The sequence below is a fragment of the Manacus candei genome, unplaced genomic scaffold (assembly GCF_025592945.1).
Source record: "Manacus candei isolate 608988 ecotype Guabito, Panama unplaced genomic scaffold, ASM2559294v1 h1tg000016l, whole genome shotgun sequence".
Classification (NCBI taxonomy): Eukaryota; Metazoa; Chordata; class Aves; order Passeriformes; family Pipridae; genus Manacus; species Manacus candei.
The window spans coordinates 8021021-8039548 of NW_026138064.1; the positions used below are offsets into that span (position 1 = coordinate 8021021).

The following is an 18528-nucleotide window of genomic DNA, read 5'->3' on the forward strand; positions in this document are numbered from 1 at the left end:
TTCCTAGGACTCAAGGAGTCAGTTAGTCCTTGCCTACAGACCTTATCCCATTCCTTCATTAGTCTCTGCTTCACTTCTGGGGGTATTAAAATGTGCTGAAACACTGCTTTATTGATGATAAGAATTATCTCTATAATAAATTGACGTGATCCAAGCAGACAGACGGAAGAAAAAGTGAGAAAAGAACTAAAAAAGGGTACACAGACGAATAGTTTGGAAGGGAGGAGAAAGCAGATGGTGGATGAATTCATTAGTTTAGAGCAACTGCATGTATCCCCTCCTTTCCTCATAAGCTGCAGTTAACTTTTGCTGCTCATATTTGTAATCTTGTTCCTTGTGACTGGCATCTACCTTTCATGCTTGCTTTCCTTACAGTCTTTGGAGCACGCCCGCAGCAGCTCTGGTTTACCTGTAACAAAGCCAAACCACCTTCCCAGCTCTGCAACAAATGCAGATGAGGATCCAGCCATTATAAGGCATTACTTGCTGGTTATAGCCATACTGAGCCTGTTAGTCTGAAAATAGGGTCTTTTATACTTGCACCAAAAGGTTAGTGAGGCACTTAGGTACAAAGCTGGAAAGTTCAGGCTCCTCTGAAGTTCAAAGAGTCTGAACTGCATTTTGCTCCAACAGCAGTCTTGTAAAGACTTCTGAAAAATGGAGTGACAGGACAAGGGGAAATGGCTTGAAACTGACAGAGGGTGGGGTTTAGATTGGATATTGGGAAGAAATTCTTGACTCTGGGGGTCGAGAGGCACTGAAACACGTTGCCCCAAGAAAGTGTGGATGCCCCATCCCTCGAGGTGTTCAAGATCAGGATGGATGGGTCTTTGAGCAAAGTGGTTGAGTGGAAGGTGTCCCTGCCAGAGGGGCTGGACTGGATGATCTTTAAAAGTCCTTTCAAACTCAAACCATTTTGTAATTCTGTGATAAATGTATTTCTTCTCAAACAACAATGCAATTACTGCTGCCCCATGCTGAGGATTCCCTGGAGCACCTGGATGAATCCAGACAACATTCCAGGGGTTTCAGACATGACTCTGCCCTGGCAAGCGGTGCTGTGACAGAGAGAACACCTGCATTACAGCAGAAGTATCTTCCCAGGTTCATTCATCCCAATGAGATGAGCAGAATTCGGCAGAGAAGCCACTGTCAGCCACTAGCAGTGGCTATCTCCCTTTCCTAGCAGGAACTGACTTCCAAAACACACCTTCTACTGTGGGTTCACCTGCATACACTGGGGAGACCTTCTTACAGCTCCTTTGGAAAGGCTCAGCATACATTCCCGGGGGGCTGGGACCCTCTTTTTTTTGTGTGGCTGTTGAGCTGACAAAGCCTAGAGGGGAAACTGGTCCCAAACCAAATGCAGGGATGGACTGAGGCACACTGAATTAAAAGCTAAGTCAGTAATTAAGTTAATTGAGTTTTGGATCTGACCCATAAATAGCTTCTACTTCTTAGTATGATGATTTTGCCAGTTGCTAATTGACTAATTAATTTGACTAATTCTACATGTTGTATAATTGTTGGTATTGGGGAAACAAATGTTTAATTTAAAAGGTAATTAAAGAACATCAGGCTGCGGTCAAAACATGCAGCCAGATGAAATGGGTGTTTGCTGATCACTGAGTTTTCACCATTTTCAGTGGAGGAAGGCAGGCTTGGTAACATTAAGAAAGAGATCTCGTGCATAAGTGAAGAGCACAAGAGATTAATTTCTGACTGACATAACTAATGTTGACTGTTTTTTATCAAGCCTTTGGTGAAATTCCTCTCTTTCCTACAATAAGCAATTAGGATATTAGGTTTCCACCTTGTCTAAAGGATTTCAGAATTTGTGGCTCAAAATGTTCAGAGTATTTAAAGTTCCGATGTCTAGCCAAATACTTTTAAGGTAGACATAGAAGGCTACTATGTGAGGATACTAACTATGTTTAAATTGGATTGGTTTCTATAAGATGTTGATTAGAATTGCCTCAGGAAGTTTCATTTGGGGCTTTCATTAGAAGGAGGACATAGGGGTATTTTGTACCTGTGCACAGTTATATATGCTTCTTACTTCGCAACATGCTGCACGTGCACATTCTCTATAATTAGCTACAGCAATAAATTGTGCAGCCTACGTTGCCTCTCCAGCTCTTAGTATCCATCAAACCGACTACCAGGAGAAGTCAGAAGAATGCTTATGCTGCAGTTTGCGGAATTTATGTTTTCAGGATGCCAGGGTAGGGAAGTGTGTGTTTAGCATTCACCTCGAGTACGTACACAGTCACTCACTGGGATAAATTGAGGAACAAACAGACTTCCTTCACCTAGAGCTGCCACCTCGAGTACGTACACAGTCACTCACTGGGATAAATTGAGGAACAAACAGACTTCCTTCACCTAGAGCTGCCACACAGATCTTTGGTCAGTGTCACTGGAGAGGGAGCAGGCCCCAAGCCAAGGACAGGTTTCTGCGAACCTCACTTGACACTGTTTATGTCAATGACTACAGTGTTTGTAAAAGCCTGTCACTCAAAGAGCTCATTCTGATTTAGAGAATTGGGCTTAACATGAGGTTAGAGCCAGAGATGTGTTCTTTTCATCTACCCTTCAGAGACTCATCTGCAGAATGCGTTTCCATGAGGGGACTCTCAAACCTGGTGTGGCCACAGAAATTAAGAAGTTAAAACCAAAGTGGGGAAGAAATAAGCTGCTTTGTTGCTGCAATGTGCCACATGGTTGGGAGTGACTCCTGCTCTGCACAAAGACCTCTGGATACTCTTCAAATGACTCATGGGAGGCGTCACTACAAGAACATATTTCCCCATTTTATTTTGGGGTGGTAAGTTTTCTCCTCACCTTTGTTACATATCCACGCCTATATTATTGGGTCTGCCCTGGGGTCCTTATGACGTAGCTGCACCTAACTGGTTTAGTTGTTGCTGGGTTTTGTTTTGTTTTGAAACCGACAATCTAGAAGGAAAAAAAAAATAAAATTAATAGGACCAGTTGAAATTTTTTTGCTTTTGATCCTTCAGAACCCAAATAAAACCATAAATTTTTTTTTTTTTTTTTTTTTTACAAATTCCTTTGCTTCCTAAAATGTCCAATCTGTCCAAACAGGAACACAAACCCAAAAGACTGTAAAAACTGCAAAACCTCTTTCAGCTGCAGAGGGATTAAGATTGCCTCAAAGGAACTTTTCTTGTAAAGTTCTGATTTTTGACAGGATGTGTTTTCAGCTGAAAAAAAAAAAAGTATTTACCCTGATAATTACTGACCAGCAAAGCACAGCAGTGGTGGATGCACATTCTGGTAGAGAGCTGGTATCCTTTTCTTAACCGCCTTCTTCAGCAAGTGTACTCTGAAATTAACAGGGTTACGATCCATTGTGATGAGCAGATCATACCATGGATCTTCCTGGCCCCTACTTTCTTTCACGGCTTTGGAGTGTTTTCCTAGATGTGATAGAATCCTTGAGACCCACCAGGCACAGGTTTCACTGGTCTCTGAAATTAGATTTGAGTTCTGCTCTCTGAGTATGTGAGCTTTAATTAAAGAGTTTGCAGAAAAGCTGGACAGGTCACATTATGGACACATCAGATAGCATTTGGGGCTACAAAAATCCATTAAGATGAGATACTTGCAGGAATCTGCTGGATTCACTTATCAAAAAGGAGTTTGATCTATGACATGATTGCTGTGGAAGAGCACCTTTGTGAGGAATTATTTCCATGCACTGACCTTGCCTTTGATATAGAAGAGAAACGCATTAAAAAAGAAAAATCAATTTCTAGAAGTTAATATCCATTCCAAATGAAAAAAATAGGACATTTTTAAATGGAAATGAAAAATAACTCAATTACAGCCTGATGCAGGACAGGGAAAAATATTTGTCCTCTCAGCAATGTTCACAAGCTAGAAAAATTATTTCCCATGCTACTTGGAGCAGCGTGGGTCAGAACTACCCAGGACCATGAGTTCTGCTTGGAGACTTCAGGTGCTATTTTAATGCTAGCAATGAAACAGAAGCCTTCTTCAACTGCAGAGGTGCTTTTACTGTTCCAAGAAAAAGTGTACCTCAGCAAGAGCAAAAAAAGTTAGACTGCCTAACTGATAATGCTGAGGGAATAGATTACATTGATTAATAGCTTTGGGAAGGTTTTGTTTTAATGCAACTTCTTTTAAGACAAGATTCTTGTAAAGCAGTGCTTCAGAACTACAGAGGATGGAAAAGCTGTTATCTATCTTTACCAAAAAAAAAGCAAACAATATGGAATAATGGCAATTGCTCAGAAATACTGTTGTGGTATAATTGGAAGATGTTCCAACATGTGTTCTAAGTGCTTATTTGTTAAGATTTTCAGTGCAAATACAGCATTCAAATACTCTTTTTTTGATTACCAGCGATGGGAACTGGGCACGAGAGTGGCCTAGGAAGCTTTATGAGTCTCCCTTCCTTTTAGGGACATTAGGATTGATGACCCATCAGACACAGCTGATGCCTCATTTTTGTGCCTTTGCATATTGGCAGGAGGCAGTAGTTATACTGTAGTCCATTTCTGATTTTTTTTTCATAAATCACAGTAGAGAGGAGTGTTGGTCATGATTATTGATCAACATCATACAAAAAAGCAGCTTTGATACAGAGGTTTTGGGGCATTTCTAATGCCACTTGTAGATCAACACCAAAAAGTCACTGTTTAGGGTGTTCAGTTATGCTGTTGACATCCAAACGGGAGCCAGACCACTATTAGTACAGAAGTTGTCATTAAGAGCTTTCTTAGCAATTCAGAAGCCGTTTTATTTCTGATAGTTCTTTGCAGCTTGGTATTTCTGCAGCTCACATATCATCTTGCCAGGCATAAGAATGGCCATAATAAAAGTAGAAGTGTAGCAGGTCACATTTCTACACTTCAGCCTAATGGGATAATTTAATGTGCCGTTAATGGCTATAGAACTCTCCCACCCTCCCTAAACACAATTCTAACAATGTGAGATTTGATGTAACAGAAACCTCTGGTCTGGTGCTGTTATTTCTTTTTATGGCTTGCTTTTGCCACTTTGCAGAGTGTAAAATTCAAGATCAGTTTGAGATCAGTTTGGATAAGTATAAATACATCACAAAGATATTTTTATTGCTTCTTTCTGCTTTACAAAGTCCATTGATATTCAGCAAAAAAATATGTCAAGAATTCATATGTAATATTTGGGTGAAGGCTTGAAAGCCAACTCTTCTAAAGAACATTCATTACAAAGCAACTTCCACTTGAAAAATCTTACAGCTTCTTTTGGGATCCTAAGCCTTTGAAAGGAATGAAGTATTTTTGGAGATCCTGTTTTGTTCTGTTTTTATTTTGAACACATACTAGGAAAGATTTTATTTACAAAAGAAATTTTACTATAATAGTGAGCCATTAACATTTTTCTGTTCAATTTGCATACATAAAGTGCACACAAGGCATTAAAGCTATGATTACTAAGCAGTTTTTAGGTTTGCCTTTTGTACCATAACCCTTGAAATTCCTGATAACTTCTAGCTTTTCTTGCATGCTTCACAACTCTTTCCATGTATACATAAACAAGCTGTTTTACTTTTTTTTTCTGGAGTAATTTGCTTTTGCTTTGCTTGGTACTAGAAAAATATGATTACAGCGTCAAAAATAAAACAGTAATATTTCACAACTTTTTTGTAGAGTGGTGAAATCCTTGTTACAAGAACTTTTCAGTTTGTGAAGGATTGATTCTAGCGGGGTTTCATTCTCTCTGTAAACTATAGCACAGAAAAATGCACTATGTACAGTTACAGAACATACAATTAATAGTAAATAATAGAAAATAGCTCTTGGTTTTAGCACCATTGATTGCCATTTAGAAGCTTTCAAGCACCCGTGTCAGCCACACTATATGTATTGCCCAGAAAAGAGTGATGTTTTTGTGCTATGCATTTACCCTCTGAAATTAAAAAACAATAAAGTCATCATATTAGCAGTATAAACAAAGGGATTTAGTAACATATCTCCGACCACTGTTCAACACACAGGGCAAATGAAGAGTCACAAGTGAAAACATTACATCTTTTCTCCACAAGTTTTTCTCTGTGTCATTTCAGTTAAGGAAATGCCCCAAAGTCATACAGATTAGCACTTTTGCTGTCCCTCTTTCCACAAGTTTAGAGTTGACCTAGTGTTTAGTAATGAAGCACAGGCATTAGACTGCAGTGGAGCTTTGATCTTAGCACTGAGATATTATGAGGCACTCCAGCTCATCACAGGAAAATTCAAGCGTGATGAATTTCTTGTACACTTTACCTCTCTCCTTCCTTAAATTCTCTTGAGGGAAGCCAGGACTGTACATTAATTAATTGAAAATGTACATATCATCCCTGGTAGAATTAATGTCCTTTTCATATCTGGCTTCAAGGTCAATTATTTGTCTAGATGCATGCAGGATTCCCAGCTCAAACTGGGTCTCAGTTGTGCTGAATGATGATCAAACAGATATCATGGTCATTTTCCTTTCAAAGTAGTTGAGAATCTGCATATCAGACAGAAAATAGCAGGTAAACAGAACAGATTAAGGATCACAAAACAAAATGGAGAAAAAAGGTGTGTGGATAAAATCGACACAGTGCTGAAATCACAGTTCTAGCAAAATAGTTATTTTCTCATCAAAAATATATGTAGTGTGAGTTCAGGTGTCTTTTGACATACTGCAACTCACTTCTCAGGCATTTCTGCTACTATCTGAACTTTTACATCAGCGATTCAGCATTCATTGACTTCAGCAGAATGAGGATAAAGGATAAACTCTTCCCATCCAAAACGAACTCTTCACAGGTAAATCAGGACCTGCTCAGTCACCTCTGGGCATGTCCTTGAGCAACACAGACATGCTGCTTCCACAGACACACTGCCAGGCTGCTACATAAGAAAAGAACTGGCTTATGCAATGCAGACAAAAAGAGTCAGTAATTGACCAGCTGACAGATTTTATTTTTTTCTTAGAGTTTTGAGAATGAAACCAAATGAACCTTTTATTTTGGTATCATTCAAATAATAAATCTCGAACACCCAAATCTTAATGCATTATCTCTTTTCCACTGTGGTAACAAAGATGCCACATAACTGTATCCTTCAAACAACTTATAATAATTGTGTTCAATTCTCTTCAATTCTCTTCAATTTCTGTGCCTTTCTTTCAAGTGTGATCAATAGAAAGGTGCCAGTAGGGCTGAATTCCTAGATCAAAACTTTAGTTGCTATAAATCAGCACAGGTCCCTCTGCTTTATGATGGGTTCTGAGATTGAGAAAGCAATAGTACTTGTAAATTGAATTTACAATCTATTCAGCTGTTTCGTTTGTTATAACTTATTGTTATGCTCAGTGAAGAAACCAGCAAATACCGGGCAGAGTTGCAATTTAACCCGTCTGCAAAAGGACTTGTGCAACACTTCCTCAGGTCAGTATACATTGATTTCTATGTCTATTACTGGAGCTTTTGCCACTTTTGAGACAAGAGTGCCATAAACATTGGAAGATATTGATTTGAATTAATGGAGGACCATTAATTCTTCTCTTTGCAATTTCTCCCCTACAATGACTGGAACTTTTAACACAATTATGCACAACTGCTACTGGTAGCTCTATCAGTGGACTCTAGCATCCTTTGCCACAAACATACAGGGCTTTAACTGTGGGACTCTGATGAACCCTGCACACCTTTTATATAAAAGGTTTCTTTCCTTCTGCTTCAGCCACACTTAAAGCTGCATTTTCTTGTAAATGCAAACCTTCATAGCTGTATTCCTGCTTAGGTGATTCCTGCAATCACACCCTTCTCTCCTCCCCTAAGTTCACTCTTCCATATCCCGTCTGTTATGTTTATGACTCCCCACTTTCTTCTTGCTCTTGGAGCATATTGCACAACTAGCAAGAGAAAAAAACCCAAAAGACACATATTTTTCTCCCTTCTCTTAGCATGGGGATTAAAAAATTAACTGTTGAATCTATCCAGCTGCTCGTCATTGGCATAGTGATAATGAGAAATCAACAAAAACAAAGCAAGGTCAGTGTTGATGGGGCGGAAAATGTCCAGTGGAGTTTTCCAGTCAGGATAAATCTGTAGAATCATTTAGGTTGGAAAGGACCTTTAAGATCATCCAGTCCATCCACTAATCCAGCAATGCCAAGCCTGCTACCTAACCATGTCTCTTGCCTTGCTCTCAGTCTTGGCATCTTCTGTCCGGGGGACAACTCTTCTAACCAGCTTTGCAGCTGATAAAGTTGTCTGCAGAAATAAATATTTGCATATAAAAGTACTTTATAAATACATTTATGAGGGAGCTGCTGGTATGGTATGGAATTGTAGAATGAGCCCATTTGTTGACTGACAAACGCACAGAATCAATAAAAATGGACATTATGAATATGAACTGCAGAGCAAAACAAAAAATGTTGGTATAAACAACTTGAGATTACAGCTTTGGCATTGTTAGCAGATCACCTTTTTCAGAAGTCATTTTTTATGTCAATCTTTTGATTTCAAAGGACATGGTAGTCCAGAGGCTGGTGTTTTACCCTGAAATCAAAAGAAAAAGAAACCCATGCTTTTTCAGTGCTTCATGCACTGCAAACAAAATCTCCTATCACTTCTAAAAATCTTAGCAGTAATCTATATAGGAGGACAGAAATATTCATATGCATGTCATCCTCTTGTTCCCAAAGTAGACTAATCAACTGGAAGAAGCATATCCTTAAGTATCAATAACGGCATGAAATTTTTGTTCCACTCTTGCCGTGTTACCTCTAATTCAGAGGGACTACTTAGGAATTCATATGGTGCATATCTACAGGCAACTTGCTGGGTCAAAGCTGAGTGCTTTCACATTCAAAACCTGTCCCTATTTAGTCTAGCCTGTGGCAACAAATTAATTATGAAAACAGAAAAAGGCAAATGTATAAAACAATATCCATTCAACAAATCAGAAACATCCAATTGACAACAGAAATGCAGTGCTGCTGAAAGGGAGATGACATGTATGAAAAAGACAACATAAATTATTTTCTACCTATGTCTGGAAGAAAACTACATAAAAACAATACATGCACTATTTCTTGCCTGACTTTCAATTGAAAAATATTACCCTTACAGATCAGATGTACTAATGAGACTTTCTATTTTTTACACTACTGCTTGGGGATCATGCCTTTTAGCCTCATGTCAGTTCTTTGAAGCTTGTGCTGTTCCCCTTTTAGAGCAGAAATTACCTTACAGCAGGGAAGTCAAGCAGTGTTTGCTGACAAGAGCGATCAAACTGGCCCAAGAAGATCTACTGGGTTTGGCCCAGTCAGGGATAATTGCTTTTCTCCCAGATGGGGTGAACAACTAAATAACTGGGGGAAGATCACCCAGTCCTCCTGGGAGCCCTCCAGAGAGGAGAGGGAGTCATGAGGAGGCTCTTTTGGGGAGATACGTTTGATAAAAAAAAGGGTGGAGTAGGGTATGGTTAAGAAGGCAGATTTCACTGAGTGGGCTGATGAAATGCGGTTTGATATGGTGAATTTATTTTCCTTGGAGAAATGATGCTGAATATTCAAAGGGAAGATTTTGGGCTGATATGGAGAGTGCCTTTCAACACCTAACATTGTCAGTTACATTTACTAGTAGTTCTCATGAAGAAAATAAATGTTTCTCTCTTAGATCGGACCCTTATTAGGTATGTAGGCAGGTGGGAAAGGTTTCACCACCAGAGTTTCTTCATTTATTTCTTAGCTTCTCCTCTACATATCCTTACTATGGTATAAAGCCTTCTTATTCTGTAAATTTGGGGTTACAGTGCCATAAAGCATTTCCATTCTAACATAAGGCTCCTCAACATTAGTTAAGTTTCTCTTTTTTTTACCTTGAACACCACTGTGTAGTGACATTTCTGAATTAGCTGGGAAAATGGCTTGGGCAAAATAAATCTTGACCTTTTGGATGGTCTCAGAGAAGATGTACTGCTGACAAAGCATCAGCAATGGTATAGGCTCTCCTGGAGTCCATTAAAGCTCCTGCAAACCTGTTTAGATTCCCTTCCTTACACAGGAATTCAAATATAGGGAAGGGTTTGAATGTCCATCTGATGAAAGTGCAGCTGGGGTCCACACCTAGGAAGTGGTCATGGGCTCTCATGTCCTGCACATCATCCCTGAGGAACTGATCATGAGGTGGCCAAGATCTGGTCTCTTTAAAGCAGTAATTTCCCCATGGGACGCTAAAGATCTGCTCCAAGCCTAAAAACTACTGTGATTTTTAAGTCACCTGCACATTCTTCAAGAGCCCCTGTGAGTCTGAGATGGCCAATATGGTGTGCGTCAGGCCATGCTCTGTAAGAGGTCAGTAAAGTCCATTTATATGTGTTCTTTTCTGCAGAAATTAGGTCAACTCTTGCTCAGTTTTGCAGCCAGTGCTGCTCAGGAGAGCAAAGGTGACAGCTTGGTGCTGGCCAAAGTCAAAAGTTACCTGTTTCTTGAGCTTGTCTTCCACCTTCCAATTTATGAACCTGGTTGCCTGAGGGCAGATAGGTTATAGGCACACTGGCCTAGAGCCACAAAGTATTTAGGTGAAGGCACCTGAAGCTGATAGCAAAGCAGAGAATTGAACTAAACATATAATTTGCATTACTTTTACCTTCCCACACCTCAAATTGCTTTTACTATCATTTCATTGTTTACCAATATCTTTCAAAGCAGTCTGTAGCACTGATAAGCTATGGTTTGTACTCAGCAGCCGCTGCTGGGAACAGCCTGTGAGCTCAGGCATGTGTCCATGGCACACCTCACCAACTGACAAATGTATATGCTGTTATGTTTGTGTTTAATTATGCAACTCTTCCCCATCTCTATCTGCACAACTGAGGAGTGCTGAGACCAAAGGTGATGAGAAAAGGAAAACAGTAATTTGGCAGGGGAAAACGTATGAAGATCTTCCAAGATGCTGAGGCACAAATTACTCCAACTAGGGTGTGATGGGGCATTGTGTAGTAAGGTGTGGCAAGTGGAGTTTTAGGTGGAATAACATCTCGTCTTCTAATAGCAGAGAGCGGAGAGAAACAACACGTGTATGAGCAGTGTGGTAAAACAGAAAGGTGAAGAGCAATACCAAAACTCCCAACATACAGTAGATGGGAAAGGAATGTGGGGATATCCATAGGGTTGTGGAGTCGAAAAGGCTGAGGGTGAGATGAAGAACACAGGGCTGGCTTACAGCTTTCCTCCTTCAGTGAAAGTGGAGCTGCTGTTGCCTGACCTCTGCTCTCTGCCAGACTAAGGCACCCGAACAATTACACTCTCTGTATGCAATCTACATTCATTCATTTTTTTTGAGAAAAAAAAATCCCAGAACTCTGACAAGCTTTATGATTTCTCCCTGTCAGTCAGGGTTCCAACTGAAGCCCAGTGCCAGTACATCCAAAGATAAAACAAAACCTTCTAAAATCAAGAAGCTTGCCTAAATCAAAGGTTTTACAGCTCTCCACCTGAAAGTTCTCTACTTCCCCTTGTAGTTGTTAAGCTAATGTTTTTGTTGAATGAACAAGGAAAGCAGAGATTCACATGAAATTACCTTCTTTCAGGAGCTTGGAATTTAAGATGCGCAACAATATTAAACTGTCATGAAATGTGTTCATTAAAACAACTGAGATCCGTTTGTAAATAACTAGCTCCTTCACTATCTGATGTCTTCACAAGACTCTTCACAATCTGATGTCTTTGTAAACTTTGACAATCTCTTCCCCTCCATTCCTCCCTTGTATTTGCAGGAATATATATATGCTCCTTCTCAAATAATTTAATATTCCGCAATCCCTATAAATATTAACTGGCAGACTTTGTACAGTAGGAGATGAAATGTTTACCATTCACATCAAAGGTAGTCACTTCATGACCCATTTAGGTTGAATCCCAGTCAGGGGTGTAGGGGAAGGAAGAAAAGATGAGGGAGAAAACACTCCTCTGTGAGTGCCATTTGAGCATATGTTTATGGCAAAACCTTTGTTGCCTACACAAATGTATTTTCATATCCATAAGTAATAAAAATTAAGATGTGGGCTTTGTTAGAACTCGTCTTGACACTTGATTTTCCTTTGACAGGTGGGTCCTAGTTTGCACACTATGTTCAGCATTATTTGAATCCCCAAATCATTGCACCAAAATAGCTTAATAACTACTTTCTGAGTGCCTTCAACTCCAGATCTTTCAATAGAAATAAATTATTAAAGATAAATCCTCCTTCTTGAATCTGTGTATTTCAATGACAGTAAATTAAATGTTCATTAGTGTTTTTTATGTTCTGGTAGCTCTGAGAGTTGCCTGAGCAGGGGAATGTGTCTGCTATGTGCATGGGATGACATCGAGCAGTTCCTGCATCTCTTCATATTCAGGGCTTTTCCCCCCATACTTGTAGGAAGGTAATAATACTGATAGCTCTAGTAACTGTTGAGGGCAAAAAGAACAAACCAAGTATACATTGCAGAAAAAGCAATCTTATTAATTTACCATTTATGTCACAGTTCAAGCAAGTAAATAAATGCCAAAACAATAAAAACCAGAAAGGTGACTTCACTGATTACAAAACAATGCTATGGCATTCTTTTTCAGTCTTTAACAGTGTACCTTACAGTCTGTATCTGCTTTTATCATTCAGCTCACATGCACAGTGCAAATGAATTATATATTAAGAGTTCTATTTACTCCAGAGCATCTTTCCCACCAATTTCAAATAGTATTTGAGGTACCTAGACTTAAAAATACACCAAAGAATTACAACCCCCTGACTTTTTGGATAGTCCTAGTTTAGTAGACCATGAAGAAAAGAAAACATTTGCTGTGATTCAGATTCCACTTTTGATTAGATGGGTGTTAACTAAGATAGTCCACTGGTAGGCAGAAAAACCATTTATCTCACCAATTTGGGTAGCAGTTTTTCCTCTTGAAACCACTGAAATTTTAATCCTTTAACATCTAATTTTGTGAAGGAAAATTCAATTCCTTTCATTTTTAACAAATTTGAAGTCTGAATCTTTCAAATAACTCTATTTTGTAGGGAGTGTCAATAAACGTGAACAGCGAAAGTTTGCAGAGAAGACATGGAGGCACTCCAAGTCCAGATTCATGCCTTTGCCTCATTTTCTACCACTGAGATAAATTAAATTCTTTACTTACCTCTCAAAAGCTAGTGCATGGCAGTTACTATCTGTAAGCAGTGGTGCCTTGTAATGTTCCGAAGAGGTGCAGAAACATATGGCATAAGACTGACAGGTCTTATTGTTGAATAATAGTGTGATTTTATATCAAGAAATGTATCTGGCATTCATGCCCTAATAATAGACAGAAGTGCTTCATCATGTTCAGTATACCACCCTGCAGTGACAGTCATTAAGTGCAGTGGAAGAGCCTTCCTATTCCTTCCAAGTGAAAATGGTTCTAAGAAAGGACAATATGTTCCTGGAGATAAAATAATATGCTTGCAATCCTGATTACCATCCTCTAGTAGTTCTGAGTTGGATGATCACAATTTTCATTTTCTTAATAAATTTAAGGTGTAGTCACTTTAGCACTACTCATTTTCTTTTTGCTAGCATGAAACTACTGTTACGAATCTTTCTTTCCTACCTGCCTTGCGTCCCTTTTGACACCAGAAGGTGGTGGATATCACATTGGGCCATGATTATAAAGAAGTGGATGGTTGTGGCAGTAAATCTGCAGTATATGAGAAAACTGTGGTTTAAACATGTTTCAAAATGGTTTTTTGTAGTCTCTTTGCTAACTCATGCTTTCTTCTTCCCAAGACCCCCCACGACAAGTGTTATCCCATGCAGGAATGTCCTGGGAAGATGTCCTAAGGTGTTCTCATTGGACCTTGTAAACCCCTTCCTGTGATTGTGTGTTCCTGTAAGCCCCTTGAGACTTCTAATTGGTTACTCTGTGAGTCCTTCTAACCCTATAAATGTAACCCCCCCAACAATAAACCCTCTCTTGCCTCCTCTCCATGCCGGTGTGCTGTCTCTGTGGCTGCCATGAGACCACGTGGGTGGAAGGAGGGAAGAACACCTCTCCCCTCCAGGCTCAGGGCCTGAAGAAACCCCTGGTGCTGGAGTTCCCTTTCCCTATCCACCTCAAGCCGTCGGAAATGGTTCCTCAGATGGAAATGGAACTAGAACTGGGCCACCCCACGCCATGGGGGGAAAGGGATCCAGAGATGGTCAAAATATCTTGTTTGAAAACAGTTGCCGGTTTGCAATTGAGGAATCGTTGGAAGCCTCGGTGCTATGGCCCATCTTGTCCTCCAGAATTAATCAGTGCTGTCAAGACAGTGCTGAGGATGCATCTCAGTGGTAGGAGAAGAGAATATGTGACATCAGTCCTGAAGCAGCTAAGGTGGTGTGTTACTGCCCATCACTTTTCCTTCCTCATCCTCTCCTCATTTTAGTAAGCCAGGTGTCTGTCACTAACTTGGTGCTCCTAAGAGACCTTATAGCCACATCATGGAACAGCTGGAAAAAACTTTTGCCTGCCAGTGAGCTGCCCAGTGCCCAGGATGTTCCTGCTGCCTGTACAATGCCAGGCAATTCCAACTCATGGTAAAAGCTTAACTTTGCTCTTCAGTAAGGTGTGGGATGGACAAAAGGGCTGGATTTGAGTATATATGGTATCTGCTTCCACTCCACTTGCCCCCTTCAATGTTAATCCTTTGTATTTTCTCTCTCATTTCCGGTCTATTCCTCTACTCTTCTTTCATCAGTAATCAAAACCTCTCTAAAGTGGGTGAATAAATCCGATCACTACTTGTGTTAGGATTGTACGCAACAACTCCAGTATCCAAATTCTTCATATTCATAACTTGCAGATTGGTCCCTTTACCCTGGAGGAACTATGTGGATTGAGGCTCTACGTGTCTGAGGATCTGAGGAGACATTACTCTGAGGACACTGTGTATATTAACTGCTAGTTTTGGTTCTGCTTTGTTTATTTGTTTGTTTGGGGGGGGTTGTTTGTTTGTTTTGTTGTGTTCTTTTTTTTTTAAATTGGCATTTCCTATCCATTCCATTTTAGGACCAAAAGGAACCACTTAACTCTTTGCTCCCATTGATATTGTCCAGAAACACCAGTCCCCTGTCTCTTTGACCACCTGCTATTTCCTTTCCACCCTTCCATGGCCCAGGCTCTCTTCTTCCAGGCAGGAACTACTGAAACCCTTCAGACTTTTCAAGGCTTAAAATCTAGATTCACATTTTGACTGGATCCTGTTTTTCTGGTGTCAGAGAACAATTTCTGGGTAAGCGATTATCTATCTAGTAGCTGTAGGGGTTTTGTTCATCCTCTGATCTGAGCATCTGGAGTCCTCTAATGATTATGGTTCTGATTAATGATCTCTGATTCCTATTGTCTGAGATATCTGTTCATGGCAGGGCCTCTGGAAGTTCCACAGACAAATCTGATTGCAATGACACTTTCTTTTAAAACCTTGAGGTGTTATAAAGTGGTCAGTGTCAGATTTTGGTGTGTATCCTGAAACTGTCGTAAGAATCAATGTTTGGAAGCACCTGCTCTGCTCAGACTGTTGAGTAGGGGGTGTTAAATTTCTGATAGTTGAGGATGAATCACCACTACTTGTGACAGGTCTGTAGGACCCTCCTTCTGTAGTACCTCTGAGATATTACAGGAGATTCTACACACCCTTGTGACACATCTGCCCATGTACAGGCAGATAGTTCCTCTGGACCTAGCTGTTTGCATCTGCCCTTTCAAGAACACAACAAGACTGTGTCTACTTGTGAAATATAAGTATCATGATGATGCTTGGAGAACTGAATGTGATCCCTTTGAGAACAGAAAAAGGAATCACATGTATATAATTATTGCATAAACAGAACATTTTTTCTAGTATTTCTAAATTCTTCTAGGCATTCTAGATTTCATGAAGTCAATTCAGAGGAAAAACATTTGCACCTGAAAAAATCCTACTCTGTGCTACTTTATGTTGCTGTATCTTGTATTAACCCTAGCAGGGCACAAGGTGGGGATGAAAACTGTGTAGGTGGCAGGGACAGTACAGAGTTGTTATATTTTTCATAGAGGAAGCATTTTTTAACTGAGAAACCAAATTTCAGTGGAGCCAAAGGCTCTTTGTTTGCTCCTCTCTTTCCTTCTAAACATTGTATATGACCCTCTTAAATCAATGGAATTACTGGAGTGGAAAAGGCAAGTCTGTTTACACTTTAGAAACACCTCTGAAAGTCTCTCTAATCAAGTCCAAGATGTACCCTCCTCCTTAAATGCACAGCTTTGCAAGTCACAGTATGACCAAATGTACCACACAAAAAGTCTAGAGAGGCCTGGCACGTGAAGCTGCTTCCAGAGGAGACAAGTCTTTTCTGCTTCCTTCTTGTTCTTTGGGTCTCTTATGAAATACGTATTTTTTTCTGTTGTTGATAGGAAAACTGATCTGTCGAGACTTTATGATTTACCTTCTTCTTGATACTTATACTGCATTGGTCACCTCCACAGGGCAGTAGGTGGTTGCTGGCTGCCATCCCAAGTGCTCTGTAGCTGCAGTTCTTACTCTGACTCCACTTTGATTTGACTGGTGATGATTTGTCACCTCTACACAAATGGTATGAGTATATAAATACCTCTGGGCTGTCAATTGTTGTTTCTTTAAGATTCCATTAATGGAAAGACCTATTGGAGTGGGTCCAGAGGAGGCCACAAAGATGCTGAAAGGGATGGAGCACTTCTCCTATGGAGACGTGTTGAGGCAGTTGGATTTGTTTGTTCTGGAGAAGACAAGGCTTCAGGCAGACCTTAGAGCACCTTCCAGAAGCTGAAGAGGCTACAAGAGAGCTGAAGAGGGACTTTGGACAGGACCATGTCGTGGTAGAACAAGGGTTAGTGGCTTTAAAGTAAAAGAAGGTAGATTTAGAAAGAAGGACTTTATTATGGGGATGGTGAAACACTGTCACAGATTTCCCAGAGAAGCTGTGGATGCCCTACACCTAGAAACATTTAAGGCCAAGTTAGATGGGGCTTTGAGCAACCTGGTCTTGCAGGGGATTGGGCTGAGATGATCTCTAAGATCCTTTCCAAACCATTCTATGACTCTATGATTCATCATTATGGTGTTGTTCAGAGTGGCATGCAATCCCTGCCTGGTGATGAACTGGATTGGTCCTGTTTTTTCCCTGAAAGGGGAGACAGTCAAATGCATATGCTTTATTTAATGAGGGCTGCTGGATCAAGTCAGAGTCAAAAGTTAATGACTTTTCTCCTTTCTTAGCTCTGATTAACCAAAGCAGCCTTCCTTCTTATTACACAAGGCATTCTGTTGTCTTTCACTTCTACAGTAAATTAAAAACTGCAAAAACCCCAGACTGATTTTTTTTTTCCAGCTGAAGATGCATGACTGACTTTGAAAGGATAAAAAAGGAGAAACTATAGATTTACAGTGAGTCACTTTTCTGGTTATCATCACTATTTTCAGACACTGATGTGGTCAGTCCTCTGAGAACCCTGTGCTGTGAAACCCCATACATTGCTATGCTTATCCAGGAAATACTCATGGCCCTGGCCCTAAGTCTGAGCAAGACTGGCTGTAGAGGCAGAGAGGTTGTGGAACTGGCTTGCACTGATACAGGGCAAGACTGGGATTACAACCTTCCCAAATCCAGGTATCACAGCTGCAGATAGCAATGCAGAGGGCAATAAATCTGTAATGGTCTGTAGGGACTACTCTTCTGGCCCTTTTCCTTCCTTGTGATGAGTTGTGGGTATTTTTTGGGCTTTTTTTTAATAAAAGAAAGTCGATGCCAGTTCAGTCATCACTCTGATAATTTGTTGAAGCAGGAAGGAAGCACAGAGGCTGGCTTTCCTGCTGTCCTGTTGTGATGAGCGCTTGCTGACAGAATGAGGTTATTTTCAAACAGTACCTTCTAAGACATTATTGTTCCAGCTTCGTTTCCAGTTGTTAAATCCCCAGACTTCACAAGCAACCTTTCTGGAGCTCCATTCCTCATGCCTGACAGAAAATCTGCTTTGTCAGAAGAGCGAGCAGGTTAATATCAAAACTTGTAAAAGGAAGCAGTTACCCTGAATGCTCTTGTGAGTGTGATGCCACAGTTCCCCACCAAACCACATGACCTCTTTGATTTAAGATTACCCAAAAGCTAGATTAGTTCAGGTCCCAGATTCCTGACCCACCAAAGTGATCATTCTGACTTTCGCACCTAATTCTCAGCTACTACACAAGTACTGCAGTTGTACTTAACAAAAATGACAGATAGTGCAATTAAATTCAATAATTTCACCCCTTCTTTATAACCTACTTTCTAGAGAGCTGTCCTACAAACTTCAGATTAATTTTGAACTTCAGGCACTGCACTTCTGCATGCTGATCTTGTTAGGCTGAGCACACAGAAACAAAGAAATTCATCTTGGCATTTGTTTTGATTTAAAGCTTGGTTCTTGGAGGCATCACACTCGCCTTCGAGCTCTGCAGTGGAG

At 40.2% G+C, this 18528-nt stretch overlaps 2 long non-coding RNA genes across 3 annotated transcripts in view; both read left to right on the forward strand.

Annotated features, from left to right (window-relative positions):
- Positions 1-18528, forward strand: part of LOC127469018 (uncharacterized) — a 288437-nt gene that overhangs the window by 130883 nt on the left and 139026 nt on the right. The gene's annotated exons all lie outside the window — the stretch shown is intronic.
- LOC127469021 (uncharacterized) lies at positions 16436-17620 on the forward strand. Its single transcript, XR_007903778.1, has 3 exons — positions 16436-16643; positions 17418-17473; positions 17578-17620. It is a non-coding gene; the product is annotated as an uncharacterized LOC127469021 (long non-coding RNA).